Below are 13,938 nucleotides of genomic sequence, written 5' to 3' on the forward strand. Positions count from 1 at the left end.
GAGCTCCCCAAATCGATCAATCAATTGCACGGCTCTAGGAATGGAGGAATCCGGATCAGAAGCAAACAGTAACAAGTCGTCTGCGTACAAAGATAACCGTTCATCTCCCTTACTATGTCTCACCCCCCGATAGACTGGGTCCACCCGAATGCGCACCGCCAGCGGTTCCATGGCAAGAGCGAACAGGAGAGGGGATAGGGGACATCCCTGTCTGGTTCCCCTCCCCAAAGGGAAAGTTTTCGACACACCACCGCCCACCTGAATATTAGCAGATGGAGCTTTATATATGATCTCTATCCATCTGATAAATTCGTTGCCGAAACCAAATGCCCGCAGCACCTCCAGTAGGTATGGCCATTCTATAGAGTCGAAGGCTTTGGCTGCATCCAGGGAGACCAGAGCCCAATCCTCCTCTAACTTGGTGCCCATCTGTAAGATCACCTTCGCCCTCCTCAGATTATCCGAGGTACTCCTACCCGGGATGAATCCAGACTGATCCTCATGTACTATAGAGGAGACCACTTTATTGAGTCTAGTTGCTAGGATTTTGGTAAGAATTTTGTAATCAGAGTTCAGCAAAGAGATCGGTCTGTACGAGCCACAATCCAATGGGTCCTTATCTGGTTTCAATAGCAGGACAATGGTTGCCTCATAAAAGGAATCAGGCAACCGACCCTTGCGGAACAAGGCTTCAACCGTTTCCAGGAGGGCTGGAGCCAGCTCCCCCCGATATTTGTCAAAGATCTCAATCGGGAGTCCGTCTGGCCCAGACGCCTTACCCTTATTGAGGGTCTTTATCGCCTCCACCATCTCTTCCATACTAATGGGCTCATCCAAGGCCGATCTTTGAGCCAAAGTCAACCTGGGAAACTCCAGCTCTCGTAAGTACTCAGCAATCTCTTCCCTTGACACGGTCAGCCTGGACTCATACAGGTTCCTGTAGAAGTCCAAAAATACCTCCAATATACCATTGACGGAAGTAACTATTCCTCCACGAGGGTCTCTGATTTTGAGGACAGCAGGTGAGCTATTGGATTGACGCACCAAGAACGCCAGTAAGCTACTGGATTGGTTCCCTTGCTCAAAATACCTCTGGCTCGTGAAGAATACATGTCTCTTAGCCTTGTCTTGCAGATACAATAGATATTTCCTCCCAGCCTGAAGCCACTGAGATCTGTTTTCCTCAGAGGGGTCCGAGGTGAATCTATGTTCAAGCACTCTATTTTGGGTGGCCAGTTCCTCCTCCTCCCTGGCCGCCTGTTTCTTGATATAGGAGATAGAGGAGTGACAGCATCCCCTCAGATACGCCTTAAGCGCGTCCCAATAAGCCGAGTGATTCTCTTCCACGGAGTTCATTTCCGTGTATGCCCCAAGCTGATCAGGAATCCTGTCATTGGCACCAAAGAGTGACAGCCACCAAGGGTTAATTTTCCTTGACAATTTATGAGATTTACATCCTTCCCATTTAATGCCTACAAATACCGGAGAGTGATCTGATACTGATCTGGGCAAATGACATACCGATTGTATATGGGCACAGATTCGGTCATTTCCACAGATGTAATCAATTCGAGATAATGAGTTTTTCCCTGGAGTATAACATGTATATTCTCTCAGTACTGGGTTAAAAAACCGCCACATATCGTACCATCCCACTTCCTGTAAGAACATACTCAATCTAGTCTGTAACGTGAGGGAGATCGGGACCTGTCGGGTGTTGAATCTGTCCAGTCCCGTGTTATTAATCAGATTGAAGTCCCCCATGCAGAGCACTAAGGCTTGTGGGAATTGTGAGGCAAACTTAGCCGCCTCATATAGAATCGAGATTCCCGTTGCAGGGGGGATGTATATGGCTAAGACCACTATCATAACCCCATCGATGTGAGCCTGGACAAACACATACCTCCCATCAGTATCCTTTAAAATTTTACCCGGGTCCCACTGCAATGCTTTGTGGACCAGTACCGATACTCCCCTAGAAAATGCTGAATGAACAGAGTGAGCTGACCATTGAACCCAAGGCTTTTGGAGCACTCTAGTGGTATCCAACAATAAATGGGTCTCTTGTAAACATACAATCTGAGCTTTGGATTTTTGATATGAGCAAATACTGCCGCCCGTTTCCTGGATGTGCCCAGTCCTCTAACATTCCATGTCATCAAGTTTAAAGCCATGGAGAGATGTCCCTTGCTGAATTGCTAGAAAGATAACAAAAACTTAACCTACAGTAGAACTTGGGTAACCGTACCCTTAAATACAAATTGTCGGTTGCGCACACACAACCGACAAGAACTGGTCCAGTAGTGCGACCAGGAGAGATTTTCCCCAGCAACGACTAGGGTGAACCAACGTGGCTAGATGGTGTACTTGGTACGGGGTGTCCTCAAACAAGGACTTGAGCTTCTCCTGCAGTCCAATAAATGAATTACCCTGCAGCTTAAGTCTTTAATCACGCATACATGAAGGGACCAAGAGTAGATGGGAAAGAAGTAAGAGAGAAAGAGAGAGAAGAGGATAGAGAACGAGAAGAAGAGGAGGAGAAGAGATAAAAAAAAAAAGGGAAAGGGGGGAGGAAGAGAGAAGTAAAGAGAGAGAAAAAGAGATAGGGTAGAAGAAAAAGAGAGAAAGGGGGAGAGATTAGCATAGAAGATAAAGCGGGGCAAGAGGAGGAATATAGAGATATGAGAAGGAGAGAAAGTGGGGGGACTGAGGGAAAGGGGGAAAAAGAACAATGAGGAGGTAGGGGGCGAGGTGAAAGGGGATGAAAAATAACTGATAGAGGGTTAGAGGGGAAGAAGAGATGGGAGTGTGAAAGAGATAAGGAGGATTGGCAGGTAATCGTAGACTGTAGGATATTATAACATATGCTAACCTCATAAACTTAATATAGCAGTAATAGAGCAGAATTGAACATTATGAACTGGAGTGCGTTGCCAAATACTGCGAGCCCAAAGTAGTGTTCCAATTTGGATCCAAAAAGGTATAGGATAAAACAAGATCGCATGAAGGAGTTCAGAGCATCGCAACAGCGGTCTGACCTATGTCCCGTCCGGTATCACCTCGGTCCGGCCCCATCAGTGACGAGTAATCCGGAGCACAGACCAGGCTAAGCAACGATCCCGGAGAATGCAGCAGCCATCCCATACGAAGGCGCGGCCCCAAGCCACCCGCCTCCGACGAGGGCCAAACCCGGAGGCTGGTCCAATGGGGAACCAATAATGGACACGTCCAGAAACTCTCATGCCTCCGGAAAGGTCACAGGCGCACCTGCTCCTCTGGATAAGATCATTAGCTTCTCAACCAACAGGGATCATAAGATCAGGACGCGAACGCAATTGCGGTCCCGCTCCACTCGCATGCCAGGAGGGATAAAACAAACAGGAATCTTTCGCGCCTTCATAATCGAGGGACGCCGAGTACCTACGTAGGATGATCCTGAAGCGATCTCAACAGTGATTTCAAACACAGCGTCCCAAGGATTGGAGTCGTATCACCGACCTTGCTCCGAAGAGGATGAAATAAGTGAATCAGAACCGCGACGCCTTCACAACTGCGACCCATCAGGCAGCGCCCGTGACCGTGACGCATCAGCGTTTCCTCTTCAATGTATTGATCCAGTCATCCGCTTCCGCAGGAGAAGTGAAAACAGGGATCGCTCTTGATGCACCACTCTGAGACGGGCTGGGAAGATCATGGAGTAAGCAATATGATGCTCTCTGAGGCGTTTTTTCACCTGGATGAAGGATGCCCTCGTTTTCTGGAGCGACGCAGAAAAATCAGGGAAGATCAATATGGTGGCGTTGTTGTGTAAAATCGGGCCCTTGCGCCGCGCCGCACCAAGGATCGCATCTCTATCTCTGCTGCTCAAAAGTCGGGCCAGGAGAGGTCTAGGCTGCGCTCCCGGAGGAGGAGGTCTGGCCGGTACCCGATGAGCTCTTTCTATAGCGAATGCCGCCGACAGAGTCGCATCAGGAAAAGTTTCGGAGAGCCACTTTTCCATGAACTTACATGGGTCGCTCCCTTCTGCTCTCTCCGGCATCCCCAGAATTCTTAAATTATTGCGACGCAGGCGATTTTCCAGATCGTCAGCCCTCTGCGCCCAGTTATTTGCCGCGCTTTCCAGAGAGGACAGTCTGCCCGGCGTCGCTCTTGCGTCGTTTTCCAGCGTGGAGATCCGCTGCTCGGTCTCCTTTACCCGCTCTCTCAGGTTTTGCAAGTCCAGCCGGAGGAGACCCACATCAATCTTAACCTCCTCGATCTTGCCCGTCAGAGACACTTTTGAATCTTGGATCGCTGCAAGTAACTGCGACGTAACCTGCTGTAAGGTTAGCTCCTGCGATTCCTTGGATCCGGCCTCCATGCTCTCCTCCTCCTCCGCCTCACTGGATTCCCGCTCTGCCTGCTTGCCGGCGCCATCTTGCTGGGAGTCCCGAGCAAACTTCTTCAGCTTCTCAGCCGCCGCTGCGCTGCGACCTCTGCTCATGATACCAATCCGAATGCTCACCGCACCACAGGTAATCCGGAGGTGTATTTAGGCACCAATTTCGGCAGGATTAATAGTATATATCAGTGTTGGACTGCGGAGCTGCTCTCAGATGCGACCGCTCATGCTGCCTGCTGGCCACGCCCCCGCAATCTCTCTTTTTATACACCCTAAAATCTTGATTGCTTTTGTGGTTGCTGCTTGACATTGAGTGCTGCTGCTCAGCTTACTTGTAACCAGAATACCCAAGTTCTTCTGCTGTTCTGTAGTCCTGTATTTTCTTCCAGTTAACGTGTATGCCACAATAGGATTACTCCGTCCTAGGTGCATTACTCAACATTAAATCTCATTTGTCAAGTTTTTGCCCATTCAGACATCTTTTACCCAATTTCTTACCCTACTGCATATAGTTTCCCCTAGTCATTGCTTCTCTAGCTTCATTACAGAATTGTTATGTAGTACAGTAACAAATGTCTTTGAAAAGTCCAAATAAATCACATCAGCTGTATTACCAATATGTAGATTTGAACTTACCTCCTCATAGAAACCCAACATGTTGGTTAGACATTACTTATCTTTCATGAATCAATGCTGGTTGTCAGTTATTATATTATTCCCTCATTATATTTCTTCATGTGATTTTGTAAAATGCACTCAAAAACTTTGCATACCAATGATGTTAGAGTTACCGGACGGTGGTTGCCAGGATCCACCCTTTTACGTTTCTTAAATATCAGTACCATGTCCTCAATCCTCCAATCCTGAAGCACCAACCCTGTTACAAGAGAGTCTAAGAAGATGTGATACAGCGGTCTGTCTATTACTGACCTCAATTCCCTCAATATCTATGGGTCAATGACATCTGGCCCGGGGAATTTGTCAATGTTTAATTTAATCAGACAGAGGCAAACTTCTTTTGGCAAATTAGTTATATCCGGTGGTGAACTTTTATTTTTGAGTTCTTGAATGTTCCCTGTAACAGTCAGTTTCTTGGTGAACAGTCACAGATGAAAAATGTCTGTTAAATATCTCAGCTTTTTCTTTTTACTCTATAATTATCCTTTTATTATATTTTAATGAGCCAGTACCATCCTATGTTTACCTTTTAGCATTGATGTATTTTATAAAAAATGTTGAAATTTATTTTAAAGTAGTTGGCGATTTGTGTTTCAGTAGCTAATTTTACTAGCTGTATTTCTTTTTTATATTTCCTATTGAGATCTTTATATTCCTGAAATGCTAGTTCTGTATTTAAGCCTTCAAGAATGCCCTTTGTTTTTGTTTTATTATACTATGTATTATCTTATATATCCATAGTGGGTTTTTTTTATTCCTGGACATTTTAATATCAGAGGGTATAACTTTCCACAAAATTCTAGTAGTGTATCCTTAAAGTTGCCCCATTCATATTTGGTATCGTCAGTTACCAGGTCCCAATCTACACGATTAAGCTCTTTCCTTAATTTGGTGAAATCAGCTTTCCTAAAATTTCAGATTAGCAGTTCCCCTTTGAAATGTTCTATTAAATATCACATTGAAACGTGCCATGCTATGGTCGCTGTTGCCCATGTGCTCCCGGACTTGTATCATATCTGAAGTTGTGTCTGGTCTATTTGACAGGACCAAATCCAGCAAATTCTTTCCCCTGGTAACTTCATCTAACAACTGAGAGAGGTAATTGTCTTGAATTGAAGATAAGAAGTTACATCTTTTAGCACATGCAGAATATTCTATGTTCAATTGAATGTCTGAATAATTGACATCTGCCATAATAAAGACACTATTATTATTATTTGATTATTTGCTACCCTCTTCATTTCTTTCAGCGTTTCAATCTCTACCTCTTAAGCTATGTTAAGAGGCATATAGCAAACTCCAGTTAGCATCTTTCTATTATTGTCCACCCCATATATATTCACCCATAGTGACTCTACATTATCACATCTCCTCCAAAGTCGTCATTGAGCACAGGTCTCAGGTTAGGTTTAACAAAAATACACACTTCTCCACCTTTCTTGTCTTTCCTGTCCTTTCTAAATGTAGTATAACCCTCTACATTTGTCACCCAGTTATGGCTTTCGGCCAGCCAGGTTTCCGTAATGCTCACCACATCATAATTCGTGGGTGACCTAAGAGTCTCAAGTTCATTCATTTTGTTTATAAGACTTCTTACATTTGCCAGTAGACATTTAATACTATTAACACATTTCTTACTCCTTGTCTCCCTATTTTATTTGCATGTCCTAGTCCCCCTAAAACCTCCTTGAACCCTACTGTTTCACTCTCTCTGTCTACTCTATCTATTCCCTTTTTTGCACTAGTGTGAGCAGAGGGGAGCACAAGTTTGTCTCCCAAAGACTGTAGGCAAAAAAAGAAGGTCTGTGATGAATAGAACATTCAGTGCCCCACAATTTGTTTTGTGGCCCTGTGCCTTATTTATGATGACCCCACCTGAGTCTCCCTTGCTGAGTCCAAGCTAAGTAAGCTTTGGCAGGGGGTCGGTCAGCAGAGGAATTTTATTCAGAGTTCCATAGATGGGCCACTGACACTAGGTGGAATGATCTAAGCCTCAGAATTCATTTTTGACAGGCCCTATCTGAAAGACTTAAGAATACTCTGGCTATGTTTGAGGCACTGGAGTCTTTAGCCATCCGGATGGACAGATGCATAAGGGAATAGACCTGCGTTGAACCTTTTTTCTAGAGATCTCCCTGGGGGGGAATGCTTTCCCATGGTTCTGGATGAACTCATGCAGTTAAGTAGAGTCTCTCCTCAATCTGGGTAAACTGCAGTTCACAACAAGATGGGGTTTACTTCTTTTGCAGTCAAAAGGGTCATTTCATTGGTGCCTGTCCTTTAGTATGGAAACTGAAAAATCATTTGTCTGAAAAACCTCTTACCTCAGGCTGTGTGGAGGATTATAGCGTGGTTGTGTATATCTCCACCACATGTGCATCTCAGTTTGTCCTACCTGCAGAGGTTATTATAGGTAAGAGATTATTTTCTGTTCTTTTTGATAATGGGGCGAGGGCCAAAATAGTGGATACTCGGTTCACTCAAACATATAGTCTCTCTTGTAGTGTTCTGGCAAACCCAATCCCCATATTTGCTCTCAACTCTGCGCCATTTGGACAGGGGGGTTTGTCATAAATTGTTCAAATTTGAACCTTGGCATACGAGGTTCTTCACAACGAACTTATATTCTGTCATGTTTTTGAAGGCCTCACTGCCCTTATGGTCTTGGGCCTCCTCTGGCTGATTAGACACAATCTGGTGGTTGATTAACAGTCCAGGAAGATTATTGAGTGCAATTATTTCTGTAAGGGTAACTGTCTCAACACTCTTCTATCTACCATCTCCACCATGTGCTCTGATCTTGAGGGTGAGGTGTTGAAGAATCAGTCAGGGGGATGCCCCACTTGCTTGTCCTTCAGGTAAATTGTTTGCTTCTTGACATTTGTGCCTCAAGATTATGGGAATATCCTAACTCAGCCCTTGCAGGTCATCCAGGTAGTAGAGGTAAATTGGACCTCTTTTGCATCGTTTATGGTGGCCAAGGTTGCATCAGGGTATGGTCAATTTAGTGTCTTTCTGCAATATTTGTGCATGTTCTAAGACCCCACATACTCATTTGTCTGGGTCTCTCGTACCTTTGGCTTGATCTGACAGACCATGTACACATCCATGGGTTTTATTAAACCTTCCTTCATCCGCTGGGAAAACTGTAATTTTAGTAGTGGTGGATAGGTTTAGTAATTTCTTTGCCTTACCCACTCTCCATAACTCTAAAACATTTGCTCAAGTGTTTGTTATTAAGATCATGAAGCTTCAAGGGGTTCCCTCTGATGTGGTGTCAGATTGGGGGGACCCTGTTTGTATCTAAATTTTGGAAAGCGTTTTGTACTTATCTGGGGGTAGAGCTTTCCTTTACTTCCGCGTTCCATCCTGAATTGAATGGTAAGACGGCAAATCTCAATCAAAATATGTAGATGTACATTAGGTGTTTTGTGTCTGATAATCAGGAAGATTGAGCATCTTACCCTTGGTTGAGATTGGGTTGAACAATTGTCGCAATGAATCTACTGATAAGTCCACATTTTTTGGTGAATACAGCTTTCACCCTCAGTTTTCTGCTTTCAGTAAAGATGGGTCTTCGGGGGTACCTGAGGAGGAACAGTTTTCTTTGTTGCTCTCTTCTGTATGGCAAGGGGTACAAAAACACCTAAAAGTTATGGAGGACAGATACAAACTCATGGCTGATAAAAGACGTTTGTCAGGTCTGGACCTGTGTGTGAATGATTATAAGTGGCTGTCCACCAGAAATATTAAGCTGAAGATTCCTTCTCGAAAACTTGGTCCTAGGCTTATTGGTTCATAGAATGTGGTCACCGTTATTAATCCAATAGACTTTTATCTCGAGCTACCACAAACACTTAAAATCCATAATGTTTTTCACAGGTCATTGCTCAAGAAGCCATCATGCTTACTGCCGCCTCCAGTTACTGTTGCTCATAATTTAGTTTCAATTGGCAAGAATCGCGGATTCCCATTTTGTTTGCTGCTCTTTCTAATATTTGGAATACTGGAAGGATTACAGTCCTGGGGTAAAAATGTTGGTATCAGCTTCAGAGGTTAATGGCAATATGTTGGTGCACTCCTTCCATGTGTCTCATCTGGACAAACCTGGTGTCATGAACGGTGCGGTGGCTACTCGTTTGTCATCAGGAGCTATTCCTCCTCGTACCCGAGGTCGCTCGGCCCGGTCTCCTGAGTCATAGATGGTGACTAGGACTTTTTGGAATTCTGACACTAAAGGGTACTTTACACGCTACGACATCGCTAATGATATATTGTCGGGGGTCACATCGTTAGTAACGCACATCCGGCGTCGTTAGCGACATCGCAGCATGTCAAACCAATGAACGACGATCAACGAGCGCAAAAACGTGAAAAATAGTTGCTCTTTGACACGTCATTCATTTCCTTAATATCGTTGCTGCTGCAGGTACGATATTGTTTGTCGTTCCTGTGGCAGCACACATCGCTATGTGTGAAACCGCAGGAACGACGAACATCTCCTTACCTTCATCCACCGGCAATGAGGAAGGAAGGAGGTGGACAGCATGTTCCGGCCACTCATCTCCGTCCCTTCTCTGCTATTAGACGGCTGGCGTGTGACGTCGCTGTAATGCCGCACAAACTACCCCCTTAGAAAGGAGGTGGGTCGCCGGCCAGAGCGACGTCGCAGGGAAGGTAAGTCCGTGTGATGGGTGTTAACGATGTTGTGCGCCACAGGCAGCGATTTGCCCGTGACGCACAACCGACCGTGGCGGGTACGCTCGCTAGCGATATCGGTACCGATATCCCAGCGTGTAAAGTACCCTTAAGTGTCAAAAAGAACTTACTGAGCATGTGCAGTCTTTTGCTATTATCTGAGCATGTCAGTGATGTTGCAAGTTTCTATTGGCCGCAGTGACATCATCATCAGTGACCTGGCAAGTTTCTATTGGCCGTGGTGACATCATCAGTGATGTGACAAGTTTCTATTGGCCGCGGTGACATCATCAGTGGCGTGGCAAGTTTCTATTGGCTGCGGTGACATAATCAGTCACATGTAAGGCTCTTATTGGCCAAAGCGGCAGGCTGCATGTGGTTCCTCCATCTTGTGGGCGGTACAGAGGTGATAAATAGCCCTGACGCCTACATGGAGGTGCACACTTGTCTTTGTGCATGCAGCAACACACAGCTACCTTAGATAGGGCCAGTAGGTAGATAAGGGTGAGGCTTCGCGGTCACATCTATACCGAGTTAGGCTTGGTTCCAGGGATATCGGGGTTGTACCAAAGCCAAATTTATCACCAGATGTCAGGAAGCTTATTATTCAGAGAGGGAAGTCAGACAAAAGCCAAAAAGAGGATCTATGTAGTTCAACTGATCTCAGAGTCAAGTGCCACATATAATAAAGAAAGAAAAAGATGGTTATGGACCAGTTGACAAACCTAGATATGGACGACCGCAGAAAACTTCCTCCAAAGTTGATCACAAATTAATTAAGTAAAAGTCTATATCTGATGTCCATAAAAATGCTGTACAGATTTCACATGAAATGAATGAAGAATATGGGGATAAAGTGAGTCACCAAACTGTGGTGCTATGGCTATGAACAGTAGGCTTGAATGCACAAGGTCCAGTCAAGAAGCCTTTAAACTCTACAAAGAACTGAAAGGTCTGACTTAAATTTGCGAGGGCAACACACAGCTACCTTAGATAGGGATATGCAGTAAAGTCCTACCGGACTGATTGAGGGTCAGTAGGGAGGTAAGGGTGAGGCGTCGCGGTCACATCTAGACCGAGTTAGGCTGGGTTCCAGGGATATTGAGGCTGTACCGCTAAGGGACCGGTGGTTGACCGGCTATACATTATGACAATCCGATATAGGGACAATACCCTACACGCATATAGCCAGAGCATATGCTACCGGAACACGGGTAGTGTTCGCATTTACATCCCTATCCATACTGTGTATGCTGTATATAGCTACTTCTGTGAAGATACAGGAGAGCATAGCGCCTTTGATGGTCCTGTGAATAAACCGGTCCAGTCCTTAGTATATTAAGTCCCTTATCTGGTCTTGTCTCTAAACAGGGATCAGTCCTTTATTCATTATTACCCGTGAAGCAACAGGATCCTACTAAACTTTACTGTAGCTTCTGTGTGACTTAGAACACAAAGATTGTATTCGAAGGTTCATATCCTTACGCTGAGTGTTTGAAAACCTGCGCTTGCACTTGTGTGACTTGTAACTTGTCTATCTACCTCCGGGGTTTTGCTGAAGGTCAGTACAGCCTAAAGGGGGCTTTACATGCAGCGATATCACTGGTGAAAGCACCCATTCTCGTCGTTTGTGCGTTACGGGCAAATCGCTGCCCGTGGCACACAAAATCGTTAGGAGCCGTCACACGGACTTACCTGCCTAGCGACGTCGCTGTTGCCGGCGAACCGTCTCCTTTCTAAGGGGGCGGTTCGTGCGGCGTCACAAAGCGGCCGCCCAATAAAAGCGGAGGGGCGGAGATGAGCGGCCGTAACATCATGCCCACCTCTTTCCTTCCTCATTGGCGGCAGCCGCAGGTAAGCTGTAGTTCATCGTTCCCGAAGTGTCACATGTAGCAATGTGTGCTGCCTCGGGAACGATGAACATCCTCCGTCCTGCAACAATCAATGATTTTTTTAAAATGAACGACGTGTCAACGATCAACAATAAGGTGAGTATTTTTGATCATTAACGGTCGCTCATTGGTGTCACACGCAACGAAGTCGCTAACAATGCCGGATGTGCATCACAGAATCCGTGACCCCAGCGATATATCGTTAGATACATCGTTGCATGTAACGGGTCCTTTAGGCTATCAGCTGCAGTTTACCACCACTGCACGGTGGACCCTGACCTCTGATATCGGTGTACTCTCAACTCTTACCATATCAGTAGGTCCATCCGTAACACCTGGTCCTGAGGTTCTGGAGGCCCCTAGTAGAAGGGAGAGGGTACTGTCATGAGTGTGTCATGGCCTGATTTTATCTCGGGGGATCTGGGATCAAAAGGTCACAGCATATTGTAGAACTCAGATCTGCTTTAGTGCCTGCTGACAATTTACTCTGAGTTGGAGCATAATTAATTACATCAGGTACTGAAGGGGTTAAGGTTCATTTCTATCTTGCAGTGATCTAACAGGTAGTTGAAACCTCAGCTGCAGCCACTCCTCACTTCTCCCTATGTCGGCTATAGCTTAACTCATACATAAATTAGGTCATAAGTTTCATAGAATTGGAAAACCCCCTTTAAAAAAAATTGCAACAAAAGAATAAGCTTGTGTAACACTTCAATATTTTGAGGTCTGACCTCATTAGCCAGGAACAAAGACATAAAAACTACATTCATATGCATGTCAGTACTTTACATACAAAGACAAGGAATTATTTTGCATATTATTTCATAGAACATATATATGAGTACAGGCATTATTGTTTTTGCATGTTTTAACGACAAACTTTTATATCACATATAGACGTAAAGGCAAACATACATATTTTCTGTCCCGGTAATAATTCTACAACATCCTATCAAAAATAAATAGGTAAAAATGTACATTTTTATTAGTTATATCCTAAAATGTTTTTAATATACTAGATTTATTAGATTCCTATGAGCAATTCATTTTACCATGTTCTTGATTTCCCAGCAGTGTACATTGTCTAGGGCATTATGTACCATGAAACATACACATACAAATGTTTTATAATGTAACACACAGGTTCCTAGGAGATTCACACTCACTATTCAATTCCGTAGAGTCTCTTTACTCATCTTGATAACTTTTTATATGAGCATGACGTAGTTGGCATACCTGCAGCCACATATAATATGTTATGATATTGCTATGGCTTGTTTCAGATGGCAAATCCAACTTTGGATTATAATCAGCACATCTACATTTCTATTTAGTCATTAGCTATCAATGGCCCATGTGCCTTGGTGCACTTAAAGGGAACCTGTCAGGTCATATATGCATTCTGAGCTATTAGCAGTGTGTTGTGTGGCCTAATAACCTCTACCTACCCATCCCTGTGTTGTAATATTGTGGAATATGAAAGTAATAAAAAACGTTAAATTACTTACATATTTCCTATGTAAATGAGCAGGGTCTCTATCCCCATGGGCGCCACATCGCCCTGTGGGCGTGATACCATGGATTTAGATGTGCGATGTCACCATCAGAGTCTTCAGATCCCGAGCGTGCGTACTTACCATTCCTGCAGCCGTCATCAGGGTGCTTGCTTCTCCACTTCAGAGGCGCACTGTGCATGCTCAGAAGACTCCTGCACAGATGCACAGGGATGGATAGGAAGGGGTTATTAGGCCACACAACCCACTGCTTATAGTTCAGAACGCATATATGACCTGACAGGTTCCCTTTAAAGAGGTTGTCCACTGCTTTTACATTGATGGCCTAGCTTTAGGATAGGTCATCAATGTCTGGTCGGCCGAGTTCGATACCTGATGCTTCCGCCGATTAGCTGTTTTTGGTGTCAGCGGCGGTAGGAAGCAGCTGGAAATGCTCAGTTCTGGAACTGCCCCGTCAACTGATAGCCGGCTGGGTACTGCATATCTGCCTCCCATTCAAATCGATGAATGGCGGATGTCCATACCGCGGCCACTATCAGAAGGTGGGGCAGCTCCAGAACTGAGCATTTAACTAAAGGCCTCAAAATAAGCAAAACCATGCAGTAAATTCAATATACTGTATACTGTAAACTATGATCCTACAAAGCCTAGACCAGTAACTTCCTTCATAGAATAAAAGTCTCCTATAAACTGCAGCAGGATTTTGAAATGTACATATGTACAGAACAGAGTCAATGAAGGGTAACCCATCATCATCTTTGACTTGTCTGTTTTA

Source organism: Anomaloglossus baeobatrachus, chromosome 3 (genome assembly GCF_048569485.1).
Source record: "Anomaloglossus baeobatrachus isolate aAnoBae1 chromosome 3, aAnoBae1.hap1, whole genome shotgun sequence".
In the NCBI taxonomy this organism is placed as follows: domain Eukaryota; kingdom Metazoa; phylum Chordata; class Amphibia; order Anura; family Aromobatidae; genus Anomaloglossus; species Anomaloglossus baeobatrachus.